The 10,824-nt window shown below is 39.5% G+C and overlaps 1 long non-coding RNA gene across 2 annotated transcripts; it reads left to right on the forward strand.

The window, feature by feature from the left end:
* The first annotated feature begins 604 nt into the window (after positions 1-604).
* Positions 605-3,483, forward strand: LOC123061423 (uncharacterized). 2 transcript variants are annotated; one of them, XR_006428997.1, is made up of 3 exons: positions 803-2,236; positions 2,963-3,303; positions 3,390-3,483. It is a non-coding gene; the product is annotated as an uncharacterized lncRNA (long non-coding RNA). The 2 variants fall into 2 exon arrangements; XR_006428996.1 differs by having other exon boundaries at positions 605-2,236; positions 2,963-3,483.
* The last annotated feature ends 7,341 nt before the right edge of the window (positions 3,484-10,824 follow it).

Consider the following 10,824-nt stretch of genomic DNA (forward strand, 5'->3'; position numbering starts at 1 on the left):
ATTAGAGGTCCTCGTCAAGGATTTCATTGTTTCTCTGCTTATTTTTATTGCCACCTGGCTATCATAAAGAGTGAAAATGTTACATACATCTTAGTGTCATATAATTCTATTCAAGTGTTAACATAATAAAATATTCTTGATGACCTTTAACACTTTCAAAAACACTCACTGCGAAACATAAAAGTGTCCAATTGTCTTAACAAATACTTGTAAAACTGAAAAAACAAATTCATGGCGTAAATTTAAAAATTAATATAAAAATAACGCTGAAGAAAATGTAAGTATAAATAAATTTGAACTGAACTTGACATATTTCAAAATCAAAACCTTTATATGGCTTCAACATGAATCATCCTATACAGCAAAATATGAGTGTCGAACAAAATACCGCCCAGTAGGTACTCCATGAAATTTAACATTCAGAGACCACAACTTGCATGATTATGAAATTTTGATAGGTTCAATAACAAATACCAGTAAAAATCTTAATAGTTTTATAAAACTTTCAAAATGATTGTGAATGAATACTTTTTGTACCCCTTGTGACTGTATAAAACGATCGCACATCCACATAGTCAAACTAGACACACCTGATAAAAAAGAATTGGACAAAGTCCAATGCTGAATACAAACCAAATAACCAAAAGCGCTAGGGATAAAAAATGAATTGGACAACATCGGACGCTATATCTGATCTGACTTAGACCAAAAGGGCTAAAATACCAACTCAGAAAAGAAAAGGAATGACCCCTCAAAAAAGAAAAAAGAGCTAAAAAAGAGCACACTTGTCTCTCCCTCTCGGTTCTCCTCACCTCTCTCACCAACCTGCCCCTAACCTGATCCCTTCACTATCTCCCCACTGCTCCCTATTCCATGGTGGCTACAAGCCCACAACACACACACACACACACACACACACTCTCTCTACCTCCTCAGGCCGCCCATCCTCTTCGTCCCCATCACTGGAGCGAGGTATCGTAGGCTCGCACTCTCCCCAATCTTCTCGGCCCCTCCTCATCGAGTCTGTCGCCGAAGTGCCCAAGGATCCGCTCGAGCTCGGCATGGTTGCTGGGCGCGGGACTCATCTCCATCAGATTGGGGGCAGTGGCAATCGTGCGTCGCAACCTCCGCGCCCGGTGCCTCCATCTCCATCTCGCTCGTTGGTGGCTGGTCCCTGCAAGTGCAAGCCGGCGCCATTAGACAATCTATTCCCCACTTCAACTTTCATATCTGCCCATTACCCACTTCTTCTAATCCCCATTACCCACTTCTTCTAATCCCTAATTGCTATTCATTCTTGTATAGTACATATGTAGCTCAGTAGTCTAGGTTTAAGCATGAGAGTCATTTTAGAATTGGGGAGAAAAATAGAAGTTGGGGTGATCCTATTTTGGTATGCCTAATCTTGGAGTAAGTTGTTCGATTAGACGTTCTTAACTTGGTTGCGGCAACTGTTATGAGTGGGGATTCCAGTTAGTTACTATTCTTCAGGCAACCATGCTGCGATAAAGCTAATTGATTGGTGGATTAGAATTCTAGGTGGCTAGGGGCGATAGGGACCAAGACAGATGAGGTTGATTTGGCTTGAATCCTGACAAAGAAATTTACTTCTATTTTAAAAAATGAACACATGTTCTTAGATGTGCAGGGTTAAGTTTCCAAATGCGAGGTTTATAGCAAATCAAAGAGGATCAAGAGAAGCATAGTACGATAGTACAGTAGGATAAGCATGTATGACTGTAGGATAATACAGTTTAAAGAATGATGATGGTATGGTTCTCATATATAGAGGACGGTGGTTGGCTCAAAGAGTTTATCACCTCAAAAATTTCCTTTATTGGAATAACTTGCCTTATGAGAGGTCCATAAACATCTCTGGCATCTTCAGTAATACTTACGGCAGCTGCACAAGTGTTATTCATGATATAGCACAACCTTTTAGATATATTTCTTGTTGTCCCGGACCCCCTGTTAAAACAGAAGTGCTTTTGCAGGCTTACAAGAAATGGATTTTGAAGACCATCTAACTATCTAAGAGTCATGGAATTCGTTCCATCCTACATTTTTGGGACTCTGGAATAAACGCAAAGATAGGAATGGGGATGCATACCTGCCTGCCATACACATTGAGAGGTTTTCAATACTCATCCCGAAGCTTGTCAGCGTTGTACAGAAGAAGTGATTGACAGGTTTACTTCATGATATTCTTGGCTTTTGTTTTGGCCAAAATGATCAGGTACTTACTCACATAATTTCTGAATATTCCAATTATTTGTTGAATGCATCAGTTAGACTACTGTGATACATCAAAGCTTCTCTGTAACTGAAATGACATAATTTTGGAGGAGGACTATCCTGTTTCCAAATCCTAGCTCCGCCATTGATTCTACCTGAATTTACTTTAGTAGATCTTCTCTTGTAAAATCCAAACTGTTCCGAGCCTATATGTTTGGTTTAATATTTTTGTTTATCATGCAATACTTATCCCGCAGCCATCTAATATGCAAATTTGATAATAGAAGATGACCTCATTTATGTACAGAAAAATGCATATTCTTGGACTGGGTTTTCTTCCGCACTCTCTTGGATCGAGTTACAAATACATCATACTGGCTGGGTTTTATTCATTCAGTTATATAGATTCGAATACTATACTGTTAAACCAATATGATGGAGGGCTCTAGTTTGATGCACTATTAAAATTCATGTTGAAGTTACAGGAGGTAGATCTATTATGGTTTGCACAAAAATGATGCATTGATCAGCACATTGTTGTAAATATGCAAATTTGAGAGTGAAGAACATTGTTATAAGGATGCAAATTTGATAGGGATTAGGGAAGCAAATGAAGAACGCACATATATGTTAAATATTTTTTTTTTGTAAAATCAGGAACTGGTTGGCCCCATAAGTTAACCCAATTGAATATCCTGTAAAATCATACCATGTTCCCTTGGTGCAGGCAGGTGCGTTGCCTGATGAGTTTGTCGGTGCCTACGTCAGCGGCCGCAGAAGGGGGCGATGGCCAAAACTAGCTGGGCGGCGAAGGCGCAACAATGGCTTGCGGCGCCGACGTCTCACTGCAGTGTCTGTCTGAACAGCGACATCAAAGAAAGACACTGAGATTAACTAGGATGGAACCGGCCACATATTGTGCACAAGAGGATAGTCTGCACCTGCTTTTGCGAGAAGCTCTTCGGTGCGGTCGTCCTCCGCGCCGCACGGCTGCGATGGCGCAGGACAGGCTCTGCGGCTGCGACATACATCCGGGTGGGCAAGGGTAGGAAGATCCATCTGATTCCCGTAAGTTTAGCCACTTGTTGTTAGGCAGACGTGTTTAATTACCATTAATTGTGGCTAATTTTCTGTAGTTTACCATTTGTTGTTAGGACACGAACAGAATTTGTGGAACCGTTCCGATCTTGCGCGAGCGTGGGTCGGTGGGTCCTGCAGAGTTTTCGTCCGCCAAGTTCTTTTGTTTAATAGTAGTGTAGATTGGATGCCTATCATATTAGGACTAGTTTCATAACCAAAGCAAATTACCATGCTGTTCTAAGGGGCTCTTAAAATTATATAAGTGAAGCATGAGAGATCAATAATTTCTATAAAATAAAACCACCACTGTGCTCTAAAAGATATAAGTGAAGCACTAGAGCAAAATTATCTAGCTCAAAAGATATAAGTGAAGCACATAGAGTATTCTAATAAATTTCAATTCATGCGTGTATATCCCAAAAGGTGTGTACATAAAGGATGATTGTGGTAAACTAAGAAGAGAGACTCAAATCATACAAGACGCTCCAAGCAAAACACATATCATGTGGTGAATAAAAATATAGCCTCATGTAAAGTTATCGAGAGAAGAAGACGAAAGAGGGGATGCCTTCCGGGGCATCCCCAAGATTAGTCTTTTGTTTGTCCTTGAATTTTACCTTGGGGTTACTTGGGTATCCCCAAGCTTAGGCTCTTGCCACTCCTTGTTCCATAATCCATCAAATCTTTACCCAAAACTTGAAAACTTCACAACACAAAACTTAAACAGAAAATCTCATGAGCTCCATTAGTATAAGAAAACAAACCACCACTTAAGGTACTGTAATGAACTCATTCTTTATTTATTTTGGTGTTAAACCTACTGTATTCCAACTTCTCTATGGTTCATAACCGCCGATACCAGCCATAGATTCATCAAAATAAGCAAACAACACGCGAAAAGCAGAATCTGTCAAAAACAGAACAGTCTGTAGTAATATGTAGGTTTCTAATACTTCTGCAATCCCAAAAAATCTAAAATAAATTGATGGACGTGATTAATTTATCTATTAATCATCTGCAAAAATAATCAACCTAATCTCACTCTCCAGTAAAAAATGGCAGCAAATCTCATGAGCGCTAAAGTTTTCTGTTTTTACAGCAAGATCGCAAAGACGTTCCCCAAGTCTTCCCAAAGGTTCTACTTGGCACAAACACTAAAGAAAAGCATAAAACCACATCTAGATAGAGGCTAGATGAATTATTTATTACTAAACAGAACCAAAAGCAAGAAACAAAAATAAAATTGGGTTGCCTCCCAACAAGCGCTATCGTTAAACGCCCCTGGCTAGGCATAAAAGCAAGAATAGATCTAGGTATTATCATCTTTGGTATGCAATCCATAAGTGGCTCTCATAATAGATTCATAAGGTAATTTAATTTTATTTCTAGTAAAGTGTTCCATGCCTTTCCTTAATGGAGATTGGAATCTAATATTTCCTTCTTTCATATCAATAATTGCACCAATCGTTTTAAGGAAAAGTCTACCAAGAATAATGGGACATGTAGGATTGCAATATATATCAAGAACAATGAAATCTATGGGCACATAATTCCTATTTGCAACAATAAGAACATCATTAATTCTTCCCATAGGTTTATTAATAGTGGAATCTGCGCGGTGCAAATTTAAAGAACAATCATCAAATTCACGGAAACCTAACACATCACACAAAGGTTTTGGAATCGTGGAAACACTAGCACCCAAATCACATAAAGCATAGCATTCATGATCTTTAATTTTAATTTTAATAGTAGGTTCCCACTCATCATAAAGTTTTCTAGGGATAGAAACTTCCAATTCAATTTTTTCTTCATAAGATTGCAATAAAGCATCAACGATATGTTTAGTAAAAGCTTTATTTTGATTATAAGCATGCGGAGAATTTAACACGGATTGCAACAAGGAAATACAATCTATTAAAGAACAATTATCATAATTAAATTCCTTGAAATCCAAAATAGTGGGTTCATTGCTATGTAAAGTTTTGACCTCATCAATCCCACTTTTACCAATTTTTGCATCAAAATCTAAAAACTCCGAATCATTGGGACGCCTTTTAACTAAAGTTGACTCATCTCCAGTCCCATCATTATCAAGATTCATATTGCAAAACAAAGATTTAATAGGAGACACATAAATCACTTTTAGATATTCATCCTTATTATCATCAAAACTAGAAGAACACGCTTTCACAAAGCAATCTTTTTTTGCATGCATCCTAGCGGTTCTTTCTTTGCACTCATCAAAGGAAATTCTCATAGCTTTGGGAGACTCATTGATATCATGATTAGGTGGAATAGATCTAAGTTTCAAAGAATCAACATCAAGAGAAATTCTCTCCATGTTCCTAACCAACTCATCGATCTTAGACAATTTTTCTGCAATCAACGCATTGAAACTCTTCTGCGAACTAATAAATTCTTTAATATTAGATTCAAAATCAGAGGGCATCTTATTATAATTTCCATTATAATTGTTGTAAGAATTACCATAATTATTAGATGAATTACTAGGAAACGGCCTAGGATTAAAATTACCTCTATACGCGTTGTTACCAAAATTGTTCCTACCAACAAAATTCACATCCATAGATTCATTATTATTCTCAATCAAAGTGGACAAAGACATATCATTAGGATCAGAAGAAACACTCTTATTAGCAAACAATTTCATAAGTTCATCCATCTTTCCACTCAAAACATAAATTTCTTCTATTGCATGCACCTTTTTACTAGTAGATCTTTCAGTGTGACATTGAGAATAATTAACCATAATATTATATAGGAGTTTGGTAGCTTCTCCTAAAGTGATTTCCATAAAAGTGCCTCCCGCGGCCGAATTTAAAAGATTTCTAGAAGAAAAATTCAATCCGGCATAAAAAATTTGTATGATCATCCAAAGATTCAAACCATGTGTAGGGCAATTACGTATCATTAATTTCATTCTTTCCCAAGCTTGTGCAACATGTTCATGATCAAGTTGCTTAAAATTCATAATATCGTTTCTAAGAGAGATGGTCTTAGCGGGAGGAAAATACTTAGAGACAAAAGCATCTTTGCACTTATTCCATGAATCAATACTATTTTGAGGCAAAGAAGAAAATCAAGTTTTAGCATGATCTCTAAGTGAAAACGGAAATAGCTTCAATTTAACGATATCATTATCCACATCTTTCTTCTTTTTCATATCACACAAATCAACAAAGCTATTTAGATGGGTAGCGGCATCTTCACTAGGAAGGCTGGAAAACGGATCTTTCATGACAAGATTCAGTAAAGCGGCATTAATTTCACAAGATTCAGCATCGGTAAGTGGAGCAATCGGAGTGCTAATAAGAACATTGTTGTTGGTATTGAAAAAATCACACAATTTAGTATTATCTTGAGCCATCGTGACAAACAATCCAACAAACAAGCACACAAGAGGCAAGCGAAAAAGAAACAGATGGAAAGAGAGAAGGGGAACGGAGAAAGAGGGCGAATAAAACGGCAAGGGTGAAGTGGGGGAGAGGAAAACGAGAGATAAATGGAAAATCATGTAATGCGAGGGATAAGAGTTTGTGATGGGTACTTGGTATGTCTTGACTTGTGCGTGGATCTTCCCGACAACGGCGCCAGAAATCATTCTTGCTACCTCTTGAGCACTGCGTTGATTTTCCCTTGAAGAGGAAAGGGTGATGCAGCAAAGTAGCATAAGTATTTCCCTCAGTTTTTGAGAACCAATGTATCAATCCGGTAGGAGACTACACGCAAGTCCTGTTGGGGAACGTAGTAATTTCAAAAATTTCCTACACACACGCAAGATCATGGTGATGCATAGCAACGAGAGGGGAGAGTGTTGTCTACGTACCCTCGTAGACCGGAAGCGGAAGCGTTAGCACAACGCGGTTGATGTAGTCGTACGTCTTCACGGCCCGACCGATCAAGCACCCAAACTACGACACCTCCGAGTTCTAGCACACGTTCAACTTGATGATGATCCCCGGATTCTGATCCAACAGAATGTCGGGGAAGAGTTCCGTCAGCACGATGGCGTGGTGACGATCTTGATGTTCTACTGTCGCAGGGCTTTGCCAAAGCACCGCTACAATATTATCGAGGATTATGGTGGAGGAGGGCACCGCACACGGCTAATAGATCTCAAGGATCAATTGTTGTGTCTTTGGGGTGCCCCCCTGCACCCGTATATAAAGGAGCAAGGGAGGAGGAGACCGGCCCTAGGAGGGGGCGCGCCAAGTGTGGAGTCCTACTAGGACTCCCTAGTCCTAGTAGGATTCCACCTCCCATGTGGAATTGGAAAAGAGGAAGGGAAAAGGAGAAGGAAGGAAGGGGGCGCCCCCATACCCTAGTCCAATTCGGACCAGACCAAGGGGAGGGGTGCGGCCACCCTTGAGGCCCTTTTCCTTCTTTTCCGTATGGCCCAATAAGGCCCAATACGTATTCCCGTAACTCTCCGGTACTCCGAAAAATACCCGAATCACTCGGAACCTTTCCAATGTCCGAATATAGTCGTCCAATATATCGATCTTTATGTCTCGACCATTTCGAGACTCCTCGTCATGTCCCCGATCTCATCCAGGACTCTGAATTCCTTCGGTACATCAAAACTCATAAACTCATATTATAACTGTCATCGAAACCTTAAGCATGCGGACCCTACGGGTTCGAGAACAATGTAGACATGACCGAGACACGTCTCCGGTCAATAACCAATAGCAGAACATGGATGCTCATATTGGCTCCCACATATTCTACAAAGATCTTTATCGGTTAGACCGCATAACAACATACGTTGTTCACTTTGTCATCGGTATGTTACTTGCCCGAGATTTGATCGTCGGTATCTCAATACCTAGTTCAATCTCGTTACCGGCAAGTCTCTTTACTCGTTCCATAATACATCATCCTGCAACTAACTCATTAGTTGCAATGCTTGCAAGGCTTAAGTGATGTGCATTACCGAGAGGGCCCAGAGATACCTCTCCGACAATCGGAGTGACAAATCCTAATCTCGAAATACGCCAACCGAACAAGTACCTTCGGAGACACCTGTAGAGCACCTTTATAATCACCCAGTTACGTTGTGACGTTTGGTGGCACACAAAGTGTTCCTCCGGTAAACGGGAGTTGCATAATCTCATAGTCATAGGAACATGTATAAGTTATGAAGAAAGCAATAGCAACAAACTAAACGATCAAGTGCTATGCTAACGGAATGGGTCAAGTCAATCACATCATTCTCCTAATGATGTGATCCTGTTAATCAAATGACAACTCATGTCTATGGTTAGGAAACATAACCATCTTTGATCAACGAGCTAGTCAAGTAGAGGCATACTAGTGACACTCTGTTTGTCTATGTATTCACACATGTATTATGTTTCCGGTTAATACAATTCTAGCATGAATAATAAACATTTATCATGAAATAAGGAAATAAATAATAACTTTATTATTGCCTCTAGGGCATATTTCCTTCAGTCTCCCACTTGCACTAGAGTCAATAATCTAGTTCACATCGCCATGTGATTTAACATCAATAGTTCACATCACCATGTGATTAACACCCATAGTTCACATCGACATGTGACCAACACCCAAAGGGTTTACTAGAGTCAATAATCTAGTTCACATCGCTATGTGATTAACACCCAAAGAGTACTGAGGTGTGATCATGTTTTGCTTGTGAGAGAAGTTTAGTCAACGGGTCTGCCACATTCAGATCCGTAAGTATTTTGCAAATTTCTATGTCAACAATGCTCTGCATGGAGCTACTCTAGCTAATTGCTCCCACTTTCAATATGTATCCAGATTGAGACTTAGAGTCATCTGGATCAGTGTCAAAACTTGCATCGACGTAACCCTTTACGACGAACCTTTTGTCACCTCCATAATCGAGAAGCATATCCTTATTCCACTAAGGATAATTTTGACCAATGTCCAGTGATCTACTCCTAGATCACTATTGTACTCCTTTGCCAAACTCAGGGCAGGGTATACAATAGGTCTGGTACACAGCATGGCATACTTTATAGAACCTATGGCTGAGGCATAGGGAATGACTTTCATTCTCTCTCTATCTTCTGCCGTGGTCGGGTTTTGAGTCTTACTCAACTTCACACCTTGTAACACAGGCAAGAACTCCTTCTTTGACTGTTCCATTTTGAACTACTTCAAAATCTTGTCAAGGTATGTACTCATTGAAAAAACTTATCAAGCGTATTGATCTATCTCTATAGATCTTGATGCTCAATATGTAAGCAGCTTCACCGAGGTCTTTCTTTGAAAAACTCCTTTCAAACATTCCTTTATGCTTTGCAGAATAATTCTACATTATCTCCGATCAACAATATGTCTTTCACATATACTTATCAGAAATGTTGTAGTGCTCCCACTCACTTTCTTGTAAATACAGGCTTCACCGCAAGTCTGTATAAAACTATATGCTTTGATCAACTTATCAAAGCATATATTCCAACTCCGAGATGCTTGCACAAGTCCATAGATGGATCGCTGGAGCTTGCATATTTTGTTAGTACCTTTAGGATTGACAAAACCTTCTGGTTGCATCATATACAACTCTTCTTTAATAAATCCACTAAAATGCAGTTTTGTTTATCCATTTGCCAGATTTCATAAAATGCGGCAATTGCTAACATGATTCGGACAGACTTAAGCATAGATACGAGTGAGAAACTCTCATCGTAGTCAACACCTTGAACTTGTCGAAAACATTTTTGCGACAGTTCTAGCTTTGTAGATAGTAACACTACTATCAGCATCCATCTTCCTCTTGAAAATCCATTTAATCTCAATGGCTCGCCGATCATTGGGCAAGTCAATCAAAGTCCATACTTTGTTCTCATACATGGATCTCATCTCAGATTTCATGGCCTCAAGCCATTTTGCGGAATCTGGGCTCATCATCGCTTCCTCATAGTTCGTAGGCTCGTCATGGTCAAGTAACATGACCTCCAGAACAAGATTACCGTACCACTCGGGTGCGGATCTCACTCTGGTTTACCTACGAGGTTTGGTAGTAACTTGATCTGAAGTTACATGATGATTATCATTAGCTTCCTCACTAATCAGTGTAGTAGTCACAGGAACAGATTTGTGTGATGAACTACTTTCCAATAAGGGAGCAGGTACAGTTACCTCATCAAGTTCTACTTTCCTCCCACTCACTTCTTTTGAGAGAAACTCCTTCTCTAGAAAGGATCCATTCTCAGCAATGAATATCTTGCCTTCGGATCTGTGATAGAAGGTGTACCGAACATTTTCTTTTGGGTATCCTATGAAGATGCACTTCTCCGATTTGGGTTTGAGCTTATCAGGTTGAACTTTTTCACATAAGCATTGCAACCTCAAACTTTAAGAAACGACAGCTTAGGTTTCTTGCCAAACCATAGTTCATATGGTGTCGTCTCAACGGATTTAGATGGTGCCCTATTTAATGTGAATGTAGTTGTCTCTAATGCATAACCCCAAAACGATAGTGGTAAATCG

This window comes from Triticum aestivum, chromosome 3A (assembly GCF_018294505.1).
Source record: "Triticum aestivum cultivar Chinese Spring chromosome 3A, IWGSC CS RefSeq v2.1, whole genome shotgun sequence".
Lineage (NCBI taxonomy): Eukaryota > Viridiplantae > Streptophyta > Magnoliopsida > Poales > Poaceae > Triticum > Triticum aestivum.